At 45.2% G+C, this 20,335-nt stretch overlaps 1 long non-coding RNA gene, 8 other non-coding genes and 4 pseudogenes across 12 annotated transcripts; 1 reads left to right on the top strand and 12 right to left on the bottom strand.

The window, feature by feature from the left end:
• The first annotated feature begins 584 nt into the window (after positions 1–584).
• On the top strand, positions 585–18,840 carry LOC147967811 (uncharacterized). Of its 4 annotated transcripts, none has more exons than XR_015603881.1 (4): positions 585–1,088; positions 2,224–2,255; positions 2,346–2,436; positions 13,722–18,840. It is a non-coding gene; the product is annotated as an uncharacterized LOC147967811 (long non-coding RNA). The 4 variants fall into 4 exon arrangements; XR_015603882.1 differs by lacking the exon at positions 13,722–18,840 and adding an exon at positions 5,987–6,065; XR_015603880.1 differs by lacking the exon at positions 13,722–18,840 and having other exon boundaries at positions 2,346–6,065.
• On the bottom strand, positions 2,607–2,684 carry LOC125511714 (small nucleolar RNA SNORD36). Its single transcript, XR_007285072.1, has one exon. It is a non-coding gene; the product is annotated as a small nucleolar RNA SNORD36 (small nucleolar RNA).
• Positions 2,954–3,051, bottom strand: LOC125511754 (small nucleolar RNA Z103). The gene has a single exon (XR_007285105.1). It is a non-coding gene; the product is annotated as a small nucleolar RNA Z103 (small nucleolar RNA).
• On the bottom strand, positions 3,246–3,344 carry LOC125511757 (small nucleolar RNA Z103). The gene has a single exon (XR_007285108.1). It is a non-coding gene; the product is annotated as a small nucleolar RNA Z103 (small nucleolar RNA).
• LOC125511893 (small nucleolar RNA snoR137) lies at positions 3,448–3,593 on the bottom strand. The gene has a single exon (XR_007285164.1). It is a non-coding gene; the product is annotated as a small nucleolar RNA snoR137 (small nucleolar RNA).
• LOC125511768 (small nucleolar RNA Z159/U59) lies at positions 3,672–3,767 on the bottom strand (annotated as a pseudogene).
• LOC125511791 (small nucleolar RNA R16) lies at positions 3,920–4,003 on the bottom strand. Its single transcript, XR_007285117.1, has one exon. It is a non-coding gene; the product is annotated as a small nucleolar RNA R16 (small nucleolar RNA).
• Positions 4,547–4,642, bottom strand: LOC125511720 (small nucleolar RNA SNORD25; annotated as a pseudogene).
• On the bottom strand, positions 4,758–4,854 carry LOC125511725 (small nucleolar RNA SNORD96 family). Its single transcript, XR_007285080.1, has one exon. It is a non-coding gene; the product is annotated as a small nucleolar RNA SNORD96 family (small nucleolar RNA).
• Positions 5,158–5,253, bottom strand: LOC125511767 (small nucleolar RNA Z159/U59; annotated as a pseudogene).
• On the bottom strand, positions 5,463–5,537 carry LOC125511773 (small nucleolar RNA Z159/U59; annotated as a pseudogene).
• LOC125511776 (small nucleolar RNA R66) lies at positions 5,674–5,745 on the bottom strand. The gene has a single exon (XR_007285115.1). It is a non-coding gene; the product is annotated as a small nucleolar RNA R66 (small nucleolar RNA).
• LOC125511882 (small nucleolar RNA snoR14) lies at positions 7,426–7,514 on the bottom strand. The gene has a single exon (XR_007285153.1). It is a non-coding gene; the product is annotated as a small nucleolar RNA snoR14 (small nucleolar RNA).
• Positions 18,841–20,335: the final 1,495 nt, after the last annotated feature.

The following is a 20,335-nucleotide window of genomic DNA, read 5'->3' as shown; positions in this document are numbered from 1 at the left end:
CTTTTCTAGGGATTACACTATGGATTACATACGGAGCAAAATGAATGAATCTATACTCTAAAATATGTCTATATATATCCGTATGTAGTTTGTGATGGAATCTCTAAAAAGACTTATATTTAGGAACGAAGGGAGTAGTATGTTTTTGTATTATTTACTTACATTTATATTTATACTTATTATTGCTTATAAAAGCGCCAGTTGTAATTCTATTAAGCCATTAAATTTAGTGTGCACAAGACAACCATCGCCCTACGATCTAATGCATTTAATCGTATCGAAGAGTCCATTTGACTTTCGTGGTCTGTCACCAAATCCAACGGCCCAAATTCAAGCGACATCAATTGCATTTGATCTCTTCAATTAATTGCTCCTAATTTATTGCACGCACCCATGACATCGATTTACTCTTCTTAGACCAACTCTAGCCGATCCCCTATAACCGGTTAGAGGAGTAAAAATCTGATTATACTCCTCTAATCAGGACCTAGCCGAACCCCTAAAACCCATAGAGGATAATTTTTTCTCCATCGCTTATCCGCGTCTATATTAACTCCACCGCTAGTCGGCGGAGTAAATACCCCCACCCTCCTCTGCCTCTCCTCCTCCCTCCTCCATGCTGTCGGCAACAACCTCGCCCCCCTCCTCCCCAATGGCCGGATCTCATGGCCGCCGGTCCCCGACACCCATCCGCAGCGCGGATCCGCGCCGCCACGAGCGAACCGCTGGCGCGTCCTCGACTCAAGTTCTCGTGGGGCAAGGGGCCGCCGCCAGGGCTAGTGAGTGCGTTGCTGGATAGGGAGGACCGGGAGGCGAGGGAGCGGATCACGGCAGAACCGTCAACGAGGAGTACATGGCGGACCTTCGCCGCCAGTACCCGAGCTCGTGGAGGCGGAGCACAAGATCTTCAGGGAACGCGCAACGGAAGGGGGAGGGGGGGTGGTCATCGACGTCTCAAGCGGCAAGGAGGACGGCGGCGCCGACGAGGATCTTCCCTGACTGTGGCGACGATGGCACAGGGCCGGACCCCGTGGGTGGTGGGATTTCGCGGGTGGAGTAGCTCGCCCTCTACAAGTCCGAAGATTGAGGTTTGAGACTATGCTTCGGTGGTTTAAGATGTAAATTATGTGTCAAATTAGACTATGCTTCGGCGGTTTATCGAATCTTTGTTCATTTATATTTTAAATTTGATTTTTACTCTGTTAAATATAGGAGATCGGCTAGAACCGACAAAATTTAGCGGAGTAAATATAGTTCATTAAAGTTTACTCTGTCTGTTTTCCTTCTCTATTTTTAAGGGATCAGCTAGAGTTGGCTGCGTAGGCGTAGATTTGTGCAGCAACAACCTTTCTGTCCATGATGCAAGTGCGTTCATCTCATTCCACCACTCTCTGATAGAGATAGCCTCTTGTGCGTGAGTGGTAAGTGCAGCTGGATTATCAGACCAATCTGCAACAAGTAGCCAGACAGAGATAGCGCGAGGGCATTGGTCACAGAGGTTGCAGGCGCCATTTTGGGGAATTCCACGCACCGCCAAGCTCGACCTAGGCTTGTCAAATCTGAAGAGGGCGACAGAACCAATGAGTTGGGAGCGGTACGCAGTTACAGAAGTGTACACCTGAGAGTTGTTCCAAACCCAGCAGAAGTGTAATATCTGACGGGATTTGGGGTGTAGCAAGATGCATGCATGAATTGTTTCTCTGTGCAGAATGATTTGTAACAATCTAGTAGATCTAGGTGTTTGACACATTTAATCACAAATTTGATCCATTTACTATCAATCTGTAATCTTTGCTTGACATGTAGATTCACCCAATATCCAGAGAGAAACAGAGAAATTAGAAGACACGGCAGATCCTGAGTCTATCCTGGAAAGCATTCTCAGCAAGGTTGCCCTGACTAAACGTGCGTCGTTTTGGGATTTGGGGTGGAGTAAGATGCATGCATGAATGCTCTTTGTTTCTCTGTGAGGAAAGATTTGTACCAGCCCAAATTTGAAGCAACATCAAACCATGCAAAACTTGGATTTTCTTTACTCTGTTTCCTCTGCACAACAACATGATAATCTAAGTGTTGTACCCTGATCAATCACCAGACAAAGATCCCACAGCAAAATGCCAGCATTGCAAGATGGCCAATGCACACGAAATACATTGATCTTTCACTGAACAAACTGAATTCAAAACTAGTATTTAAATTTACATGTTTTTTAACACTCTGCAGGGGGGATATGAACTTACAAGTTAAAACCTATGGTAAATGACGGTGCCTCAATTTCTCTACAACTCACAAATCTGCTGCAATAGCTAACAGAAGGCAAGAACCTTCAACTGAACCTCTTTCAGTGCTGGGGAAGACGAGGCAGCAGTGTCAGCTTGGGGAGGAAGATCTTCAGCTGAGCACGTATCAACATATATCAGCAGCCAATACTGCAAGGTAAATAAAGTTTGATACTGGTCGGTTCATCTATTATAAAAAGCTCGATTTCAAAACGTCATATGAATCAGAATAACCACGAGGACTAAACTTAGAATACATCTCTAGCATTGGCTACTAGAAGGGACAAGTGTATAGAAGAAAGAAAACATTAGACAGGCTCACAGGCCAACCATCAGTTTTAAAAAGCTCGATTTTGTATTCCTCAAAGAAAATCCCAGGAATATCTTGTTTTAGCACCATTTGACCAGCCCATCAAAAAACATCACACAAGAGGAAGAGTCACTAGTCACTACTAAGATTCAGTGGGCTATGGATTTCTGACAGGCTGAGCTTCAATTTTAAAAAGCGGAATTTTGAAACATCAAGTGTGTGAGAATAAGCAGAAGAGTCCTCATTTGCTAGAAACATCTCCATTCTAAGTAAAATCAGATGTTGAACGACTAACCCTCAAAACATATTGCACAAAATAACACAAAAGCAAAATACACAAATAGGACCATGTAAGCAGAAATTTATGGATCAGATTTCTGGCTTGGAACCCTCTAATGAGGATTACATGTGCGCACAGTATAATCATAGTCGATCATTTGGGGAAAGGATCCTCACATCCATTCAATATTCAATTTCCGATAAACGAAAAAAAACAGGGTGGCAAACATAAACAAAGATGGATCCTATGGGATTACAGTTGCGCATAGTGTAATCCACCATTCAGGGAATCCTCACTACCATTAAGTTTACAAATCAGAACAGATAAACAAAGGAAAAATACAACAGAAAAAGAGGGCTAGAGAATGTTCGGTGAGATGGATCAGATTTATGGCTTGGAATCCTCTGATAAAGGATTACATTTGCGCACAATATAATCATAGTCGATCAGCTGGGGAAAGGATCCTCACTTCCATCTAAATGTTGGAAGCCAATGTTTAGACATAGCATATCCACCCAAACTATAAGAAGCTCGGAAATAAAACATCACCGGAAATTTGGACATTTTCTAATGTTACAAAATGTGCCAGAAGACAGGTAACACGACGCAGTTTGATAAAGCACCGTGTTGTTTAATGCTGGCTGGTGTTTTCGTTCATCTATGCTTCTCTCTACAGGATGACCAAACTGTTAACAACAGGCCATTCTTCCAGTTGTGAAGCAACAAACATAAAACTTTTGTTCAGTAATCAAGCATAAAAAGCACAAAATCCAGTTCTGGGGGATGAACAATATGATCAAATATATCCGCAGTTCAGGTCTCCAAATTGCTTCGGCACCGAGCCATCAGATGGCACATCAGAAGAACGAAAGTATTTAGTTTGATCATCATTGGACAATTTTAAACATCAGATCAATGAGAAAACCATCAAACCCGGAGGAACATTCATAATAAAGCATCAAGAAAACACGATACTACCAGCGTCATGGCATTGTACAAAAATTACGCAGCTAAGCTCTTCAAAAACTGGGTTGAAAGTTCAAACTCATGGGTGGCGTCAGATAATAAGCGGAGTTTTGTAAACATATCAAAGATTCAGTGTATAGCATAGCATATTTCACATCATTTGCCACCCTTGGTTTGCACAGGAAGATAAATAAATTCAAGGGGATAAAAGAAGAGACAGACAAATAGAGCACATTAATGCTATCTAATCATCAGTTGCCAGCAGTACGGCTCAATTTTTTTAAGAAAAACATCTGCAACGGGATATTTTGATTAGACCATTTGACTCTAGAGCAACAACAAATGGTGGTAAGTAAACCATCTCTTTCCTTTGGACCTTCCTCCACCACCACGTAGTCCATTCTCTGGATAGGGTGCTTTTGTCAAACGCTTGTATGATTGTCATTCTAATTTATATCTGTTCAGGTTGTTCGAATTGGAAAACGATACAAAGTCCAATCAAATTCATCAAAAGAGATAGCAACGTCCAATCACATCACAAGAAATTCCACACTGGATAGCGAGAGGAACATTTGCTTTCTGCCTAACATTTTCTCATTGTCCAAGAACCATATGGATAAGTTTAAAAGGCACAAATATGATGAAGAGAAGCATACGAAAAAATAATGCAGCAACAAATAAACTACTGACAGCAAAGATCCAAAATACAAAGACAACTCAGTCCCTTAGATGTTCTTTGACCATGTGATCATTTCCACAGGAGTCATCACAGGTCTGTAACTGTAAAATTGGCTCATCATGGTTGTCAAAATCAAAATACCAAGAAAGGCGTCAATGGGCATATCAATCTCTAAAATTTGAACATATACCACATCAGAATCACAGAACATAAAAGTTGTATTTTGGAGAAAATATGGTAGGTGGACATCAGAATCACACATTTCCACAGCATGGCACACAGAGTGCACCAATCAGTCCCGAAAGATGGTGTGTTTTGTTTGTGTATTTCATCACTGTCCAGCCATATTTTACTCGATGATACACAAAAGAAAATATACATGGTAAATAACAGAATCAAGAACAAACAGAATATCAGACTACATATCTAAAGAATTTTGGAAGTATTAAAAAACAAAAATAAAATCATAGACTAGGCAAAATATGGGCATATTCTTATATTCTTGTGTTAATAAATGTGCCAGAAGACAGGTAACACAACACGATTTGATATAATAAACACAACATTTTCGCGTTGCCAACTATAAGAGGAAAACATGATATAAACAACATTGTTTTGGGGCGGAAAGAAGACATAATAAAGAATTTCCTCAGTTCAAGTCTCCAAATTGCTTCCGCACCACGCCATGAGGTGGCGCATCAGAAGAACGAAAGTATTTAGTTTGGTCATCATTGGAAGGTGTTTAGGTTGCCTCCAGAGAACAAGATAGTAAAAAACAAGTAAATTTCCCAAGAGCAACCTCAGAACATTTGTATATTTGTATCAACAGATTGGTATTTTTCAGAGAAGGCTGCCAAATAGCAAAACACAAATAGAAAAGAAAAAAAAGAACAACACTCTTCGATCCATATGAAAGAAAACACCCTAGGAAAAAAAATTAAACTGACTATCCTCAGTTCAGGTCTCCACTTCTTCCAAATAGAGAATTTCAGAACAAGGAAAGTACCATGGTGAATGATGGTCGAGCTATCAGAGAATGCATTCTAGACAAATACATCTACATCAAGCAAAAGGATAGTACAACAAAAGTGAAGAAAGAACATCAAGGAACAATAGAAGATCATGGGTAGACCAGGAACAATAGAAGATCGAATCGGCGGTCCTCAGGGATTATGCTTATGATGTTCATTAACTAAGTAAACTCAGTTCTCAAAGATGTGCCATCACTGGACTCGCAGAACTGACTGACCTTAAGAGAAAAGGAACTTAAAACCATCAAACATACAACGATAAGAACGGGCAATTACAGTAGGCAAAGCAGATTCCATAAAGTATAGCCCTTTTGGAAAATTCAAGCCCGGTGAAATATAACAGAGGGATTGGATCATCAAGGAGACCGAGTCACATGATTCTGCACAAAAAGTGTTGTTCAACATGAGCTAACACTCAAAATCTGATAAATTTGTCCTCAGAGTTATGGAATGACAGCATGGACGCATAATGCAAGGAAGGAATAAGCAGCATCAGCTCTCAAGCCTGGCAAGGTAAAAGCTCTTAGGCGAAACAAAAAATGTTTTGAGAAACAAGCCTTAAATTTATCATCACTGCCATAAATTTCCCAGCAGCAAAACATCTACAAATATATCAGAGAGGCATTAAGTCCCAGGATCCGATCAGTGCCAGGAAACTGTTTAATGGCCCAATATGCTTGTAGCTACCAAAGAAGGACCATTAGGGACAGTTAGATTAATTCTAATGGTTTTGCTAAAGCACATCTAGATGTGCCATAAGTATAGCACATCTAAATTCCATGCCATTGATTTTAGGTGAAGAATCATGTGATATTTTATTTTCTCCCTTCCTATTTTATTTTATTCTTGCTTTGAGTTACTTAGATGTGCAATAACTAGGAAACATCTAGATGTGTTCTAGACAGATCCTAATTTTAATAAATACTCCCTCCGCTCCTAAATAGAAGTCTTTTTAGAGATTCCACTATGGACTACATAGTGAGCAAACTGAGTTAATCTACACTCTAAAATATGTATATACACATCCGTATGTAGTTTGTAGTGAAATCTCTAAAAAGACTTATATTTAGGAATGGAGGGAGTACTACAAGAACAAGCTAAGTCAGAGAGAATCCCTCAAAGACCCACAGAAAATCGCACACATTGTAGGAAGGGACTGACATGGGGATTCCAACCAAGACAAACTAACAAAAGTCATGTGAAGGAACACTTGCAGGTATGAGAAAATTGTTTTTAGTTGTTAAAACCTCATAAAGCCACATAAATTTTTGCCACTTCAAAATCTGACAGTAATTCCAACATGTAGGCTAGGCATAACCATGTAATGCACAGATAGCACAAACAAGACTAGTAACGGGTCATTGACAAGTAGGCCCTACCATACGAAGCAATTATACTGCTCTAAAACAGAAATCTCGCTGTGCATCCGAGCAAGTTGGCTATTCTTGGATTAAGAGAAAGCTAGGAGTAGTGAGAGTTGAAACAGTCAATTTTGCATGTGATCCAGTGTGATGTTTTTTATTGAAGACAAAAAGGCACACAGACGATTCATTGGAGACAAGCATGGTTCATGTTCACCATGGCAACCAATGTAATAGATAAACTATCGTACAAATTTCGGCGCAATTCCACAACAACTAAAAAGACGCCTAAGCCAATTTGTACCCACAAACATTGTCAGTAATCCTTCTGATACTGGAATGCAAGCTGTTCAGATTGGTTTTGACAGTCCCAATATTTGTTTATCGAATGTGATCAAAACATTATTTCCTTCTCGGCAAAGCCTTTACCCGCTGAAACACGATGGAGCATTTATTATTGGATTGATGAAATGCACTACAAAAAGCACATTGGAGGGAATCAGAAAGTGGGACTGAGATGCGATCAGAGCCTGTCGGGATGTATGCGTGTCTTCACCTTGTGACATCAGGGGATTGACAGACTATCATACATAACATCATCACCTCGCATCGAAATCAACCGATCCTCAAAACAAATCCAACATATCAATAATCATTCAGTTATCCCTGTTTTTACATATGATTTACATCCTGGAAACGCCACAATCATTTGATCATTTGTTCAGCCCATATTTTGCATGTGATACGAATGATCAAATTTTTACTTGAGAACCTCCTACTGTGAATTAAATTAAAGAATGAGTCATAATTTACAAAGAGTTTTTACATCCCCATGAGGTGGGGTGGGAAAGAGGACTATACTATTGAGGCTAAGATAGAGGGGATAGAGTTTTTATGCTTCTCCTTCACCCTATGAGTGAGGAGGGAGAAATCTTCCTTGAATCTTCTAAGCCACATGATTCCTTTGAGGGGACAATTTTCCTGAAGTGCTTGTTATTCCTCTCCTTCCAAATACTCCAAGCCGCGAGCAGAAAAGTTTCCATGAAGAGGGGTCGGTTCCAACTAAGTTTGGCCTCTGATATTCTTTGAAATGTTGTCGCCCCCTTGTCCAGGAAATGTGGAGGGCGGCCCAGCATTGAGTACTGAATTGACACTCAAAAAATAGATGTTCCAACGTTTCCTCATCGGTTGAGTCACATAGAAGACACCCATGACCCTCTCCGATATTATAGTGCCTTCTTTTAAGCATATTTCGAGTGTTTAACCAGTCAACCAGTAGAAGCCAACCGAAGACTTTGATTTTCATAGTGGCCCTTGATTTCCAAATCCACCTGAACGTGTCATGGGCATGCATGTCTCTAAAGTACACTAAAAAAAGGACACATCCATGACATTTTGGGCCGAACGAAATTTTTTTCTGTCATACTTATGACACTTCTATGACGATAATCGTGACAAAACCCGGTATCATCATAGATGTGGTGGGGTCCTACTTCTATGATAAAAAATCATGACAGAAAATGGGCTTTTCGTCCTGGGCGGGCCGGAGACGCAGCTGTATGACATTATTTGGGCCGTCCATGACGGAAAAAAACCGTGGTAGAAGCGAGGGCGAGGAAAATGTCGGGGTGTTCCCGGTTATGGTGGGTGACCGGGGCCGAGCGATGCATGGAGGTTTGCGCGTTTCTCTTGTACACGCACACGCGTGGGTGCGAGGCGTTGGGCTCTAACTGAACCCGAGCGAGGCGTTCGCCTACTGAACCCGAGCGATTGCACTGCAGGCTACGCGTCGCGTTACTGAACCCGAGCGATCGATTGATGGCTGTTAACTGAACCCGATCGAGTGATTCCTTCGCTACTGATGCTAACTGAAGCCGATCAATGCTACCTCTGGATGAACAGTGAGCGTTGCTGGGGGGGGGGGGTTGGATGAACAGTTCCCGGTGGGGGTGGATGAATAGGACCCCGTGGTGTTGCCTCTGAATGAACAGGACCCCGATCGATCGAGCCGGTTGGGGCTGGATGAAAAGGACCCGGTGGAGGGCGGATGAACAGGACCACCCCGTGGAGGGCTGGATGAACAGTAGACGGTGGATGGCTGGATGAACAGTAGCCCGTGGAGGGGTGGTTGAACAGGAGCCCGTGGAGAGGGCTGGTTGAACAGTAGCCGGTGGAGTAGCGCGCGGTGGAGGCAGGATGAACAGGAGCCCGTGGATGAACAGTCGCAGGTGGAGGCTGGAGGAGGTCGACGGTGGATGAACAGTAGCCCGTGGAGGTTGGAGGGGGTCGATGGTGGAGATGAACAGTATCCCGTGGAGTCCCGTTTTGCGGTACGCCACACCCCTCCCGATGAACATGACCCCCGTTTCGACCATAGCGCTCCAATACAAGTCCGTTTCCTCCGTTTTGTGATAAGCCACACCCCTCCCGATCAACAGGACCCCCGTTTCGACCGTAGAAGGTCCATTTCCTCCGTTTTGCGGTACGCCAGACCCCTCCCGATAAACAGGATCCCGTTTTGAACGTGGTCGGTCGAACACAAGGCCGTTTTCTCCGTTCTACGGTACGCCAGGCCTCCTTTCCATCGGGTGTTCCGTCCAAGCCCTCCCAATGAACACGACGACGCATTCCGTTCCGACCTAGCCGGTTGGCTCCCCATGAACACGACGACGATGCAGTTTCTCCGTTCCGACCCAGCCATGTACACGAGCCCTGGCCGTACGTATGCGCGAGTAGGCGTTCGAGACCCCGCCCGTATGTACGTACGTGGCCGTATTTTCTTTCTTGCACACTGGCCGCTATACGTACGTGTACATGCTACGTGCGCGCCTCTACTATGACACGTGCGCCTCTACATCGACCAGTATGTACGTACACGTTTGCGACCAGAATGACAACGCTACGTACGCTTCGACCAGGTGGGTCCCGACTATCAGGCACTTTCTTGCGTGCGAAGATGTAGCTGGTGCGTCCCAGCAGTTAGGGGGCGAATCGTTTTTTTGCTCGGACACACTTCCTTGCGTGCGCAGATGTAGCTAGTGGGTCTCAACAGTAAGGGGAAACTTTTTTTGCAAAATACGGTGGCCCGTCCGGTGGGTCCCCGCTGTCAGTGGAGGAATAATTATTTTGCGCGTAATAAGGAGGCACTTCCTTGATGCGGCCGTGGACCCAGCTGTCAACCTCTCCACGTACAGTCCACGTCCGATGGAAGCCGTTCCTTGACCACGTTGACCACGCCGCGCCGAGAGCACCAGGGCGGTGGACGACGGCGAGGCCTAGGAAGGGGACGACGCGGAGCCGGGGAAGACGCGGCAGTGGATGCCCACGCGTAGAGGAGTATGAGGGTTCACTGATTCGCTGCGGTGTGAGGCTACCATCGCCGCAGAATAATAGGGGGTGTGGGTGAGTAGAGGGATGGCCTGGCTAGCGGTGGGAGTAGTAGGGGGCGGTGAGGCCTCCGTCGCATCACAGCCGGCCATGGGAGGCAGGAGCACGAGGCACGACTGGCGCTGGTTTGGGTGGCTGGAGCAAGAAGGCCAGAGGTTGAAGAAGCACTACGGCCATTGGATGGACATCGTACGGTCACTGGAGTTAGAATCGTGCATATTGACTAAGTTGACAAAGCCCTCCGTCCCCGTCAAATTAGTAGGCCCACAAGTCAGCCTGCCACTATACTGGGTCCCAACTAGCAGGGGAGTATTCATTTTTTGTGCGTAATAAGGAGGCACTTCCTTGCGTGCGAAGATATAGCTGGTGGGTCTGAGCTGTCAGCGACGGTAACGTTGTTTTCGCGAAATACAGAGGCCGTTTCGGTGGGTCACAGATGTCAGGCGGAGGAATCATTATTTTGCGCGTAATAAGGAGGCATTTCCTTGCATGCGGCCATGGACCCAGCTGTCAGCCTCTCCACGTACAGTCCACTTCAGATGCATGTCGATCGTTGACCACGTTGACCAGGACGCGCCGAGAGCACCAGGGCGGTGGACGACGGCGAGGCCTAGGAAGGGGACGACACGGAGCCGGGGAAGACACGACAGTGGATGCCCACACATAGAGGAGTATGAGGGTTCACTGATTCGCTGCGGTGTGAGGCTGTCGTCGCCGCAGAATAACAGGGAGTGTGGGTGAGTAGAGGGATGGCCTGGCCAGCAGTGGGAGTAGTAGGGGGCGGTGAGGCCTCCGCGGCATCATAGCCGGCCACGGGAGGCAGGAACATGAGGCACGACCGGCGCTGGTTTGGGCGGCTGGAGCAAGAAGACCAGAGGTTGAAGAAGCACTACGACTGTTGGATGGACATCGTACGGTCACTGGAGCTAGAATCGTTCATATTGACTAAGTTTACAAAGCCCTCCGTCCCCGTCAACTTAGTTGGCCCACAAGTCAGCCTCCCACTATTGTGGGTCCCAGCTAGCAGGGAGAGTATTCATTTTTTTGTGCGTAATAAGGAGGCACTTCCTTGCGTGCAAAGATATAGCTGGTGGGTCCGAGCTGTCAGCGGCGGTAATGTTGTTTTCATTAAATACAAAGGCCCTTTCGGTGGGTCCCAGATGTCAGGTGGAGGAATCATTATTTTGCGCGTAATAAGGAGGCATTCCCTCGCGTGCGGCCGTGGACCCAGTTGTCAGCCTCTCCACATACAGTCTACTTCAGATGCATGTCAGTCGTTGACCACGTTGACCATGCTGCGCCAGGAGCACCAGGGCGGTGGACGATGGCGAGGCCTAGGAAGGGAACGACACGGAGGCAGGGAAGACTCTGACAGTTGTTTCTCACGCGGAGGGGAGTATGACTATACGAGGGTTTACTGGTTCGTCTGCCGTCGTCGGAGAATAACAACAGGTGTGGTGAGTAGAGGGATGACTAGGCCAGCGATGGGAGTACGGTGGAGCGGTGAGGCCTGCGCGGAAGCATAGCCGGCCGTGGGGAGGAGGGAGCAGGCAGTACCGTCGGCGCTTGTTTGAGCGCCTGGAGCAGGAAGAGCAGAGATTGAATAAGCACGACGGCCGTTGGATGGACATCCAACAGTCACTGCTTGTGCATCAACTTTTTTTTAGGAAAGCCTCAAATCCGTGAAAAACATCATACAACCCATCTGCCATTATTCTTAATAATTTACAACCCATTTGCTAATTCTTAAGGTTTTTTTGGAGCCCACATTTTTTTGTTAGCATTGTAGCCCATATTGTAGCCATGGTTAAAAATATATATGAAATTTTGCATATTTCGGTGCGGTCCAAACTGTTTTTAATATCGAAATTTCGAGTCACATTCAAACTGATTTTAAAAATAAATGTATATCAATATAAAATCCATCAAATTGTCCACGCATAAAAATCAATACAATTTAAAATCTCAAAATGATAAAAAAGAAATTTGAAACTAATTGCCGGTTTGATGTGTTTTAAAAATGTACGACTCATTTCTCATTACTGATAGGCCATTTTCTCGGCCAACCGAATGAAGCTCTCCTCGTCTTGAAATATTTGCAGCCCAACAGGCATGACAAAGCGACTTACATGGAAAATCACAAAAAACTGGGTTGTGGCTGTGGACCCAGCTGCGGCCGTGGACCCAACTGTCAGCCTCTCCACGTACAGTACTCTTCCGATGGAAGTCGGTCGTTGACCACATTGACCACGCCGCGCCGAGAGGACCAAGGCGGTGGACGACAGCGAGGCCTAGGAAGGGGACGACGCGGAACCGGGGAAGACGCGGCAGTGGATGCCCACGTGAAGAGGAGTACGAGGGTTCACTGGTTCGGCTGCGGTGTGGGGCTGCCGTCGCCACAGAGTAATAGGGGGTGTGGGTGAGTAGAGGGATGCCCTAGCCAGCCGTGGGAGTAGTAGGGGGCAGTGAGGCCTCCGCGGTATCACGGCCGGCCACGGGAGGCAGGAGCACGCGGCACGACCGGCGCTGGTTTGGGCGGCTGGAGCAAGAAGACCAGAGGTTGAAGAAGCACTATGACCGTTGGATGAACATCGTACGGTAACTGGAGCTAGAATCGTTCATATTGACTAAGTTGACAAAGCCCTCCGTCCCGGTCAATTTGGTAGGCCCACAAGTCAACCTCCCACTATGCTGGGTTCCAGCTGGCAGGGGGAGTATTCATTTTTTTGTGCGTAATAAGGAGGCACTTCATTGCGTGCGAAGATAGCTGGTGGGTCTGACCTGTCAGCGGGGGGCACGTTTTTTTCGTGAAATATAGAGGCCCTTCCGGTGGGTCCCAGATGTTAGGTGGAGGAATCAAAGACTTGAGAAGGCATACAGAACAAGCTAGTGTACCAGTAAAGAGACGTTGCTGAGTTTTAGAAAAAAGAGAGACGTGCTCCTGTAGCTGCTTCGAATCCAAACCTAGAGTATGACTATATATGGTGCTATGCTACTCTACAAGTAATAATGAAACTGACATATCCAACGTTCGGTTCTCCTCTTCTCTACTTACTCTGCCTAGCATCAGAAGCTCTGGCCGCAGCAACCATGTCCGCTGGCTGCTCGTCCACCTGCTCTTCAGCACACAACAACCAAATATGCGCCAAGTCGCCACCCATACCATCGCCTGTGGGTCTCATCACACCCCCGCCGGCACGCGCACCGCAGCCGGTTGCTCATCGCAACCCGCTGCCGTTGGCGTGGTGCCACTGCTGCAAATCACGCAGAGTCATCCGTCGCGTCTCAACCACAATCCTCAACCCTGGGCGAGTCTTCTACAAATGCCCGAATCATGGGGTAATAATATGTTTAAGTGTTGATCTGCTGCTTTCAATTGCTGATTTTTTAATAGTTTGGTTGATGAGCTTCCAATTTGATTCGTGCAGAAAAGGAAAGATTCGTGTGATTTGTATTTCTGGGAAGTTGCTGATGTGGGGGAGTGCAACTACATTGATTATTTGGTTAGCCGAGGAATCCCAATACCAGCAGGTTGGGGTGTTGAACAAGTACAAGTAACTGAAGGAACGACAGAAGAGGAAGATGTAGAGCAGAAGGTTAAAGATGCAGTTCCTCTGATCATGGCCAAGCAACAGCTGCTGAATGACCTTGACAGCAATGAGGAGATGAAAGAGCTTGTGAAGATAATGGGCAAAATCGATGTTCTCTGTAGGATGATTATTTGCAGTGTATGTAGCACTCGTGATGTATTCAGTGGCTATGATATGAACACTTTGCTAAAACTAGTAATAAATGAAGCCTGTGTAGCAGGCTCGGCGTAGTGTTGTGAACATCTAATGATTTCTATTAACGGAAATCAGGGGTATCCCCTTTTGCTCATAAATAAATAAATAGTAGAAACTCTTTTGGTAATAAATAAATAAATTAGCAGAGGCCCTGTCGGGTCAACTTTGTTCTCATTCAAAGACGTTGAGAAAATTGCAGTCCAACAGCAAACTATGTCATCAAATTCAAGTTTCACAGCCAAATATGAGTACAACTAAACAACAATGTCATCATGTTTTAGTCATCATACCAAACACAAATCAACATACATAACAAGTGATGTTCTCACAGGAAAATACTAAACACCATGTTCATCAGGTTTCAGTTGTCATAGCAAACACAATTTCACATAGTAGATAAGAAAACATCTTCTGACAGGCAAATACGACAAAAACAATGTAATCATCATCTGCAGCAGCATCAACATCTTCGCCATGTGTATCAGTCTGAATCGTAATTCCCCACGGTGTCATCTTCTTCTTCGTCCTCAACGTCCTCGAATGTTGGCTTCTTCTTGATCAACTCTTGCATGTCCACATCACGACAGACAATCTTTTCGCCGACGTCATTGACGTGATGGTTCTCAAAGATATTAGGAACATCTGTGTTATCTTGTACATCAGGAGCAGTGTAAACATCATCTTGTTGTGCAACTTCATTAAACGAATTCCTCTGCTCAAACCTTTGCAATACTCTCCAGTCATCGCTACGTGCAAATGTGTCTTCCAAGAAAAATATCTGTGTTGCTTGATTTGCCAAAATAAAAGGCTCGTTGGTCTGGTACGCCGCCTTGACATTGATGGATTTTAAATAACATCAGCTATGGGTTTTGCGATCCTGGAAAACAGGTTATACCAACAACATCACAACAGAACCACACACCAATGATCCTCGAAACTGGAGATATACTGCAACTGAACAATGTCTGTTATGTTAGCATACATTTCAGTTGTCTCTTTGTCATACGTATCCGTGCTCATGATGGCACTGTTTTGTGTCTTCGTGCCTTCGTCTCGTGCAAGGGTGTTGTAGCGCACATCTCCAACAACGCAAGATTCATAATGTCTTACCCGAGTATCAGGACCCATTGCTAGTGAGTAAAGGGCATCATCAACTGCCTGCCCATCCTCCCGCATCTTCTTAAGCTATGGTTAGAAAATAGATAAGCCGATCATCTTATGTACTCAATATATTACAAAAACTGACAGTGCAATTCAAAAGCTTACATGGCTCTTGAACCATTTTGCAAATCCCGCCATAACCAGTTTGTCAATGTTTATTGGATTTTGCGGCAATAACTCCTTTTTGTAGATGCTGCACAACATAGTGATCGCGTCAAACATCTAAATATATAGGAATGTGCTGCAAGTTTAGTAGATTACGATGTATAAGCTGCAGTACTTAGCACTTACTTGATATAAGGTAGTATCTCAGGACAGTTATTCAACACATACCAAACCATTTTGTCCAAATCTTTAGGTTTGTCCTCTTGTCGACTCTTCCCTGTAACTCGAATAGAATAATCGAAAACATTGAGCCAGGGATTGTCTTCATCCACCTCTTTGCTAAGCTGATCAGCTGTTTCAATGTATTTTGAGCAGAATGTCAAAGCTTCTGTAGCAATGTAGACCTCTGCAATGGAACCCTCGGGTCTAGCTCTGTTTCTAACACAACCCTTGAAAATGCCTAGCCGCCTTTCAATAGGGTACATCCAGCCATACTGTATTGGACCTCTAAGTAGTGCCTCATCAGGTAGATGAACAACCAAATGCACCATCACATCAAAGAAGGCTGGAGGATATATCTTCTCAAGGTTGCATAGGATAATTGGTATCTTGTCTCTAAGACGCTCCAAAGCATCTATCCTGATATTTCTACTGCAGAGTTCCCTGAAGAATTGTCCCAACTCTGCAACTGCTTTGTATAGGTCAGGGCGGCCCAATCCTATAAGGATAACAGGTAAAACCCTTTGAAGTAGGATGTGGCAATCATGAGTTTTCAACCCTTGTACCTTTTTTTCATCTGCACCGACTCTCCTTTCAGGGTTGGAAGCAAATCCATCTGGGAATCTCACACGTGACAGGACCTCACAGAATTCTTTTCTTTTTACCTTGTCCAAGACGTACACAGCTGGTGCCATATCCCGTGGTTTACCTCCATCTTGCACCTGCAAATCTTGTCTGATACCCAGGTGTGTCAAATCAATCCTAGATTTTAAGGTATCTTTCGTCTTGCCTTCAATATTAAGAAGTGTGCCGATAATGCTGTCACATATATTTTTCTCGATGTGCATCACATCAAGATTATGCCGCAGATCCAAATCTTTCCAATACTCCAAGCCCCACAAAGTGGACCCTGCGGGTAAATAATAATCTCTCTTCTTCCCTGCCACGCTTCCTTTTCCTGCTACCATTACCAGGATGGTTTCCTGGTGTAATATGCCTGACCTTCTCTAATTCCACTTGTAACTCATCAGCGGTGAGCCTCTTTGGCGCATCACGGTTTTCATGTTTTTCATTGAACACATGTCTTCGGTATTTTCTAGGATGCGGCTTGTCCTTGGCAAGGAAATGACGGTGTCCAATGTAACGGATCTTGCTAAGTATTGCGTATGACAGCGGATTCCTATCACAATGAACACATGCATTGTAACCATGTGTCATTCTCCCTGACATAGTGCCCAAAGCCGGATAATTATGGATGCACCAAATTATAATAGCACACAGAAAGAAATCAGCTGGTGGGCTGCTATAGAGGTCTCGAGTGAGAACACCCCTCCATAGCTGTTGAAGTTCCTCCACAAGAGGCTCCATGAACAAATCAAAATCCTTTCCAGGACTTTTTGGACCTGGGATGAGCAAGGCCATCATGTAGTTTGATTCTTTGGTGCATATATTTGGAGGCATGTTGTAAGGGATAACAAGCACTAGCCACATGCTATACGTGGCGCTCTGGTGGCCAAATGGGTTAAATCCATCTGAAGCTAAGCCAAGTCTAATGTTTCTCGGGTCAGCAGCAAACTTTTCTTGTTTCTGATTGAAGCTTTTCCACTCACTACAATGTGATGGATGGCTCATTACATTCTGATCTCTGTACTCCTGGTTCCTAGAATGCCACAGTACATCCTCTCTTGTTTCAGCATCATGAAACAACCTCTGCAATCTTGGTGTAATTGGAAAATGTCTCAGAACATTATGAGGAATCCTCTTCACAGCATCGCCATCTTTCCATCTTGATGATTTGCATTTCGGGCATTCACTTAAGTTGGCATAATCCTTCCGGAACAGAACACAATTATTCTTACAAACATGGATCATATCATATCCAATTCCAACTGCACGGAGGAAATTCTTCATTTTACTGTAGGTGTGTGGCAGCTCAGACGCATTTGGGAAAGCTTTGCGGAAAGCAGCCAACATCGCATCGAATGATTTGTTGGTCATCCGCTCAGATGTCTTCACCTGAAGAAAGGTGACCGTAGCTGAGAATACTGACAACTTATTTCCTGGGGTGACAGCCACAGTGCATTGTTCCAACATGCGGGGCCACCGCTTTTCTTTTGCAGGTGAAAGTTCACGGAATGCACGAACATTTGGTAGCATTGTTTCAATGTTGGTCAAACTCACTGGCTCCGCCACCACCTCCTCCTCCTCCTCTTCCACCTGAGCATCAGGCAGATCAAGATGGTGATCTGCTGCTTCCATGTAGTCAATAACATTAACGTTCAAAGCTTCACCATGATGAACCCACCTAGTATATGTGACCGACATCCCATACAATTGTAGATGATTTTGCATAGTTGACTGGGGTCTTGTAACTGAATTCATACAACTACTACACGGGCAAAGCACATATGATTTCGGACCACTGTACTCAGCTCTGATAAAGTTCATGAAGTTTTCAACCCCCTCGACATATGCAGCGGAGAATCTTTGAGCAGAAGTTATCCAAGTCTTGTCCATCTATTAGACATACAAATTAGTTCTTCTACTAGATGTTACCAGAAAAAGATATATGCTTTTTTATGAAGTCTAGAAAAAAAATACATAGGTCGATGTCTAAAGCTATGGCAAGATATTTGGACGAGCAGATCTAAGTAACGAAATATATGTAAAGCTAATTCAGCAAACAGATTTGAGTGCTAAATTAGGCAGGCTGTTTCAGTAGTCAATGAGGCCGAGCTCACATCCATCGAACTATCGAAGGCCATCACAGCAACAAAGATCGAGTATAAAATGGTGCAGAGCTATTTCACCTAATAGATTGGCTACTAGACCATGCCAATCTACGTCACAATAAATATATGGCAGGATATTTTAGCAACTAATCAGCCTTGGCACGCCATCTCAGCTAAGCAAATTGAGTGCAGAACAGGGCAAGGAAGCTTCTTAAGCAGAGCATATTGACTGTGAACTAGTACTTCGGCAAACAGTGAAATTAACAACGTCTATCAGCTAACATTCAGCGCTACACTGACATGCACGGGGCCTCAGTCTAGAATGCGCGTACCGTGGGAGAAGCTGACCACCGTGCGTCTCCACACGAACGTCACCAGCGGTGGCGGCGCTGACCGCCGTGCGCCTCTACAAGAACATCGCCAGCGGTGGTGGCGCGGCTAGAGGACGGCAGTCTACGAAAGCGTACTGTGGGAGCGAGAGGATCATTGTGCGTCCCCCTCGATGAACCGCAGCACCGACGTATTGGTGCGGTGGGGAGGGCGGCTTTGGCGGAGCGAATGGAGTGGAGGGGGACGGGGGGAGGGGGGTTTGGGGAATATTATTGGCTAGTTGGTCGAAGGGCAGTTGAATCTAGGATTTGGGGGGAATTTTTGGGTGGGGGGAGGATTTTCACGCAGTGGGCGGGGGGAGTTTGGCGCATGGCCGGTTTCTCCAAGTGTAGTCCCACGTGTCAGTCAAGAGGCAAGCCGAAGCGTGTTCCATTTGCGTGAGCCGTGTGCAGGACCGAACGTGTGTGGGGTGCAATGCGACCGCGACAGGGGTGCTGTGAGTGTACCTCCTTTTTTACTTTTAAACTAGGTACTTCGCTCCCTCAAAAAAAAACTTGTTTCTTCGCGCGATCCATCGATACTACTACTAGTAATCCAGTAATCCCGACTAAAATGGCGCGGCCGGGTCTTTTCCCGCGCGATATGCTGGGAGGTTGGTGATACGTCTCCAACGTATCTATAATTTTTGATTGTTCCATGCTATTATATTATCAACTTTGGATGTTTGTGGGCTTTATTATACACTTTTATATCATTTTTGGGACTAACCTATTAACCCAGAGCCTAGTGCCAGTTTCTGTTTTTACCTTGTTTTAGGGTTTCGAAGAAAAGGAAAATCAAACGGAGTCCAATTGACCTGAAACTTCACTGAACTCATTTTTGGAAGGAAAGAAGCCCAGAAGACTTGGAGTGCACGTCAGGGGACCTTCGAGGAGGCCACGAGGTAGGGGGCGCCCTCCACCCTCGTGGGCCCCTCGTGGCCCCCCTGACGTACTTCTTCTGCCTATATATCTCCATATACCCTAAAACTTCCAGGGAGCACAATAGATCGGGAGTTCCGCCGCCAGAAGCCTCCGTAGCCACCGAAAGCCAATCTAGACCCATTCCGGCACCCTGTCGGAGGGGGCAATCCCTCTCTGGTGGCCATCTTCATCATCCCGGTGCTCTCCATGACAAGGAGGGAGTAGTTCTCCCTCGGGGCTGAGGGTATGTACCAGTAGCTATGTGTTTGATCTCTCTCTCGTGTTCTTGAGATGATACGATCTTGATGTATCGCGAGCTTTGCTATTATATTTGGATCCTATGATGTTTTCTCCCCCCTCTACTCTCTTGTAATGAATTGAGTTTTCCCTTTGAAGTTATCTTATCGGATCGAGTCTATAAAGATTTGAGAACACTTGATGTATGTCTTTCCGTGCATATCTGTGGTGACAATGGGATATCACGTAATTCACTTGATGTATGTTTTGGTGATCAACTTGCAGGTTCTGCCCATGAACCTATGCATAGGGGTTGGCACACGTTTTCGTCATGATTCTCCGATAGGAACTTTGGGGCACTCTTTGAGGTTCTATGTGTTGGTTGAATAGATGAATCTGAGATTGTGTGATGCATATCGTATAATCGTACCCACGGATACTTGAGGTGACATTGGAGTATCTAGGTGACGTTAGGGTTTTGGTTGATGTGTGTCTTAAGGTGTTATTCTAG

Source organism: Triticum urartu, chromosome 5A (assembly GCF_056163025.1).
Source record: "Triticum urartu cultivar PI428250 chromosome 5A, HENAU_Tu73, whole genome shotgun sequence".
NCBI lineage: Eukaryota > Viridiplantae > Streptophyta > Magnoliopsida > Poales > Poaceae > Triticum > Triticum urartu.
Note: the sequence above shows the minus strand (reverse complement) of the source record. Positions and strands in the feature narration are given on the sequence as shown.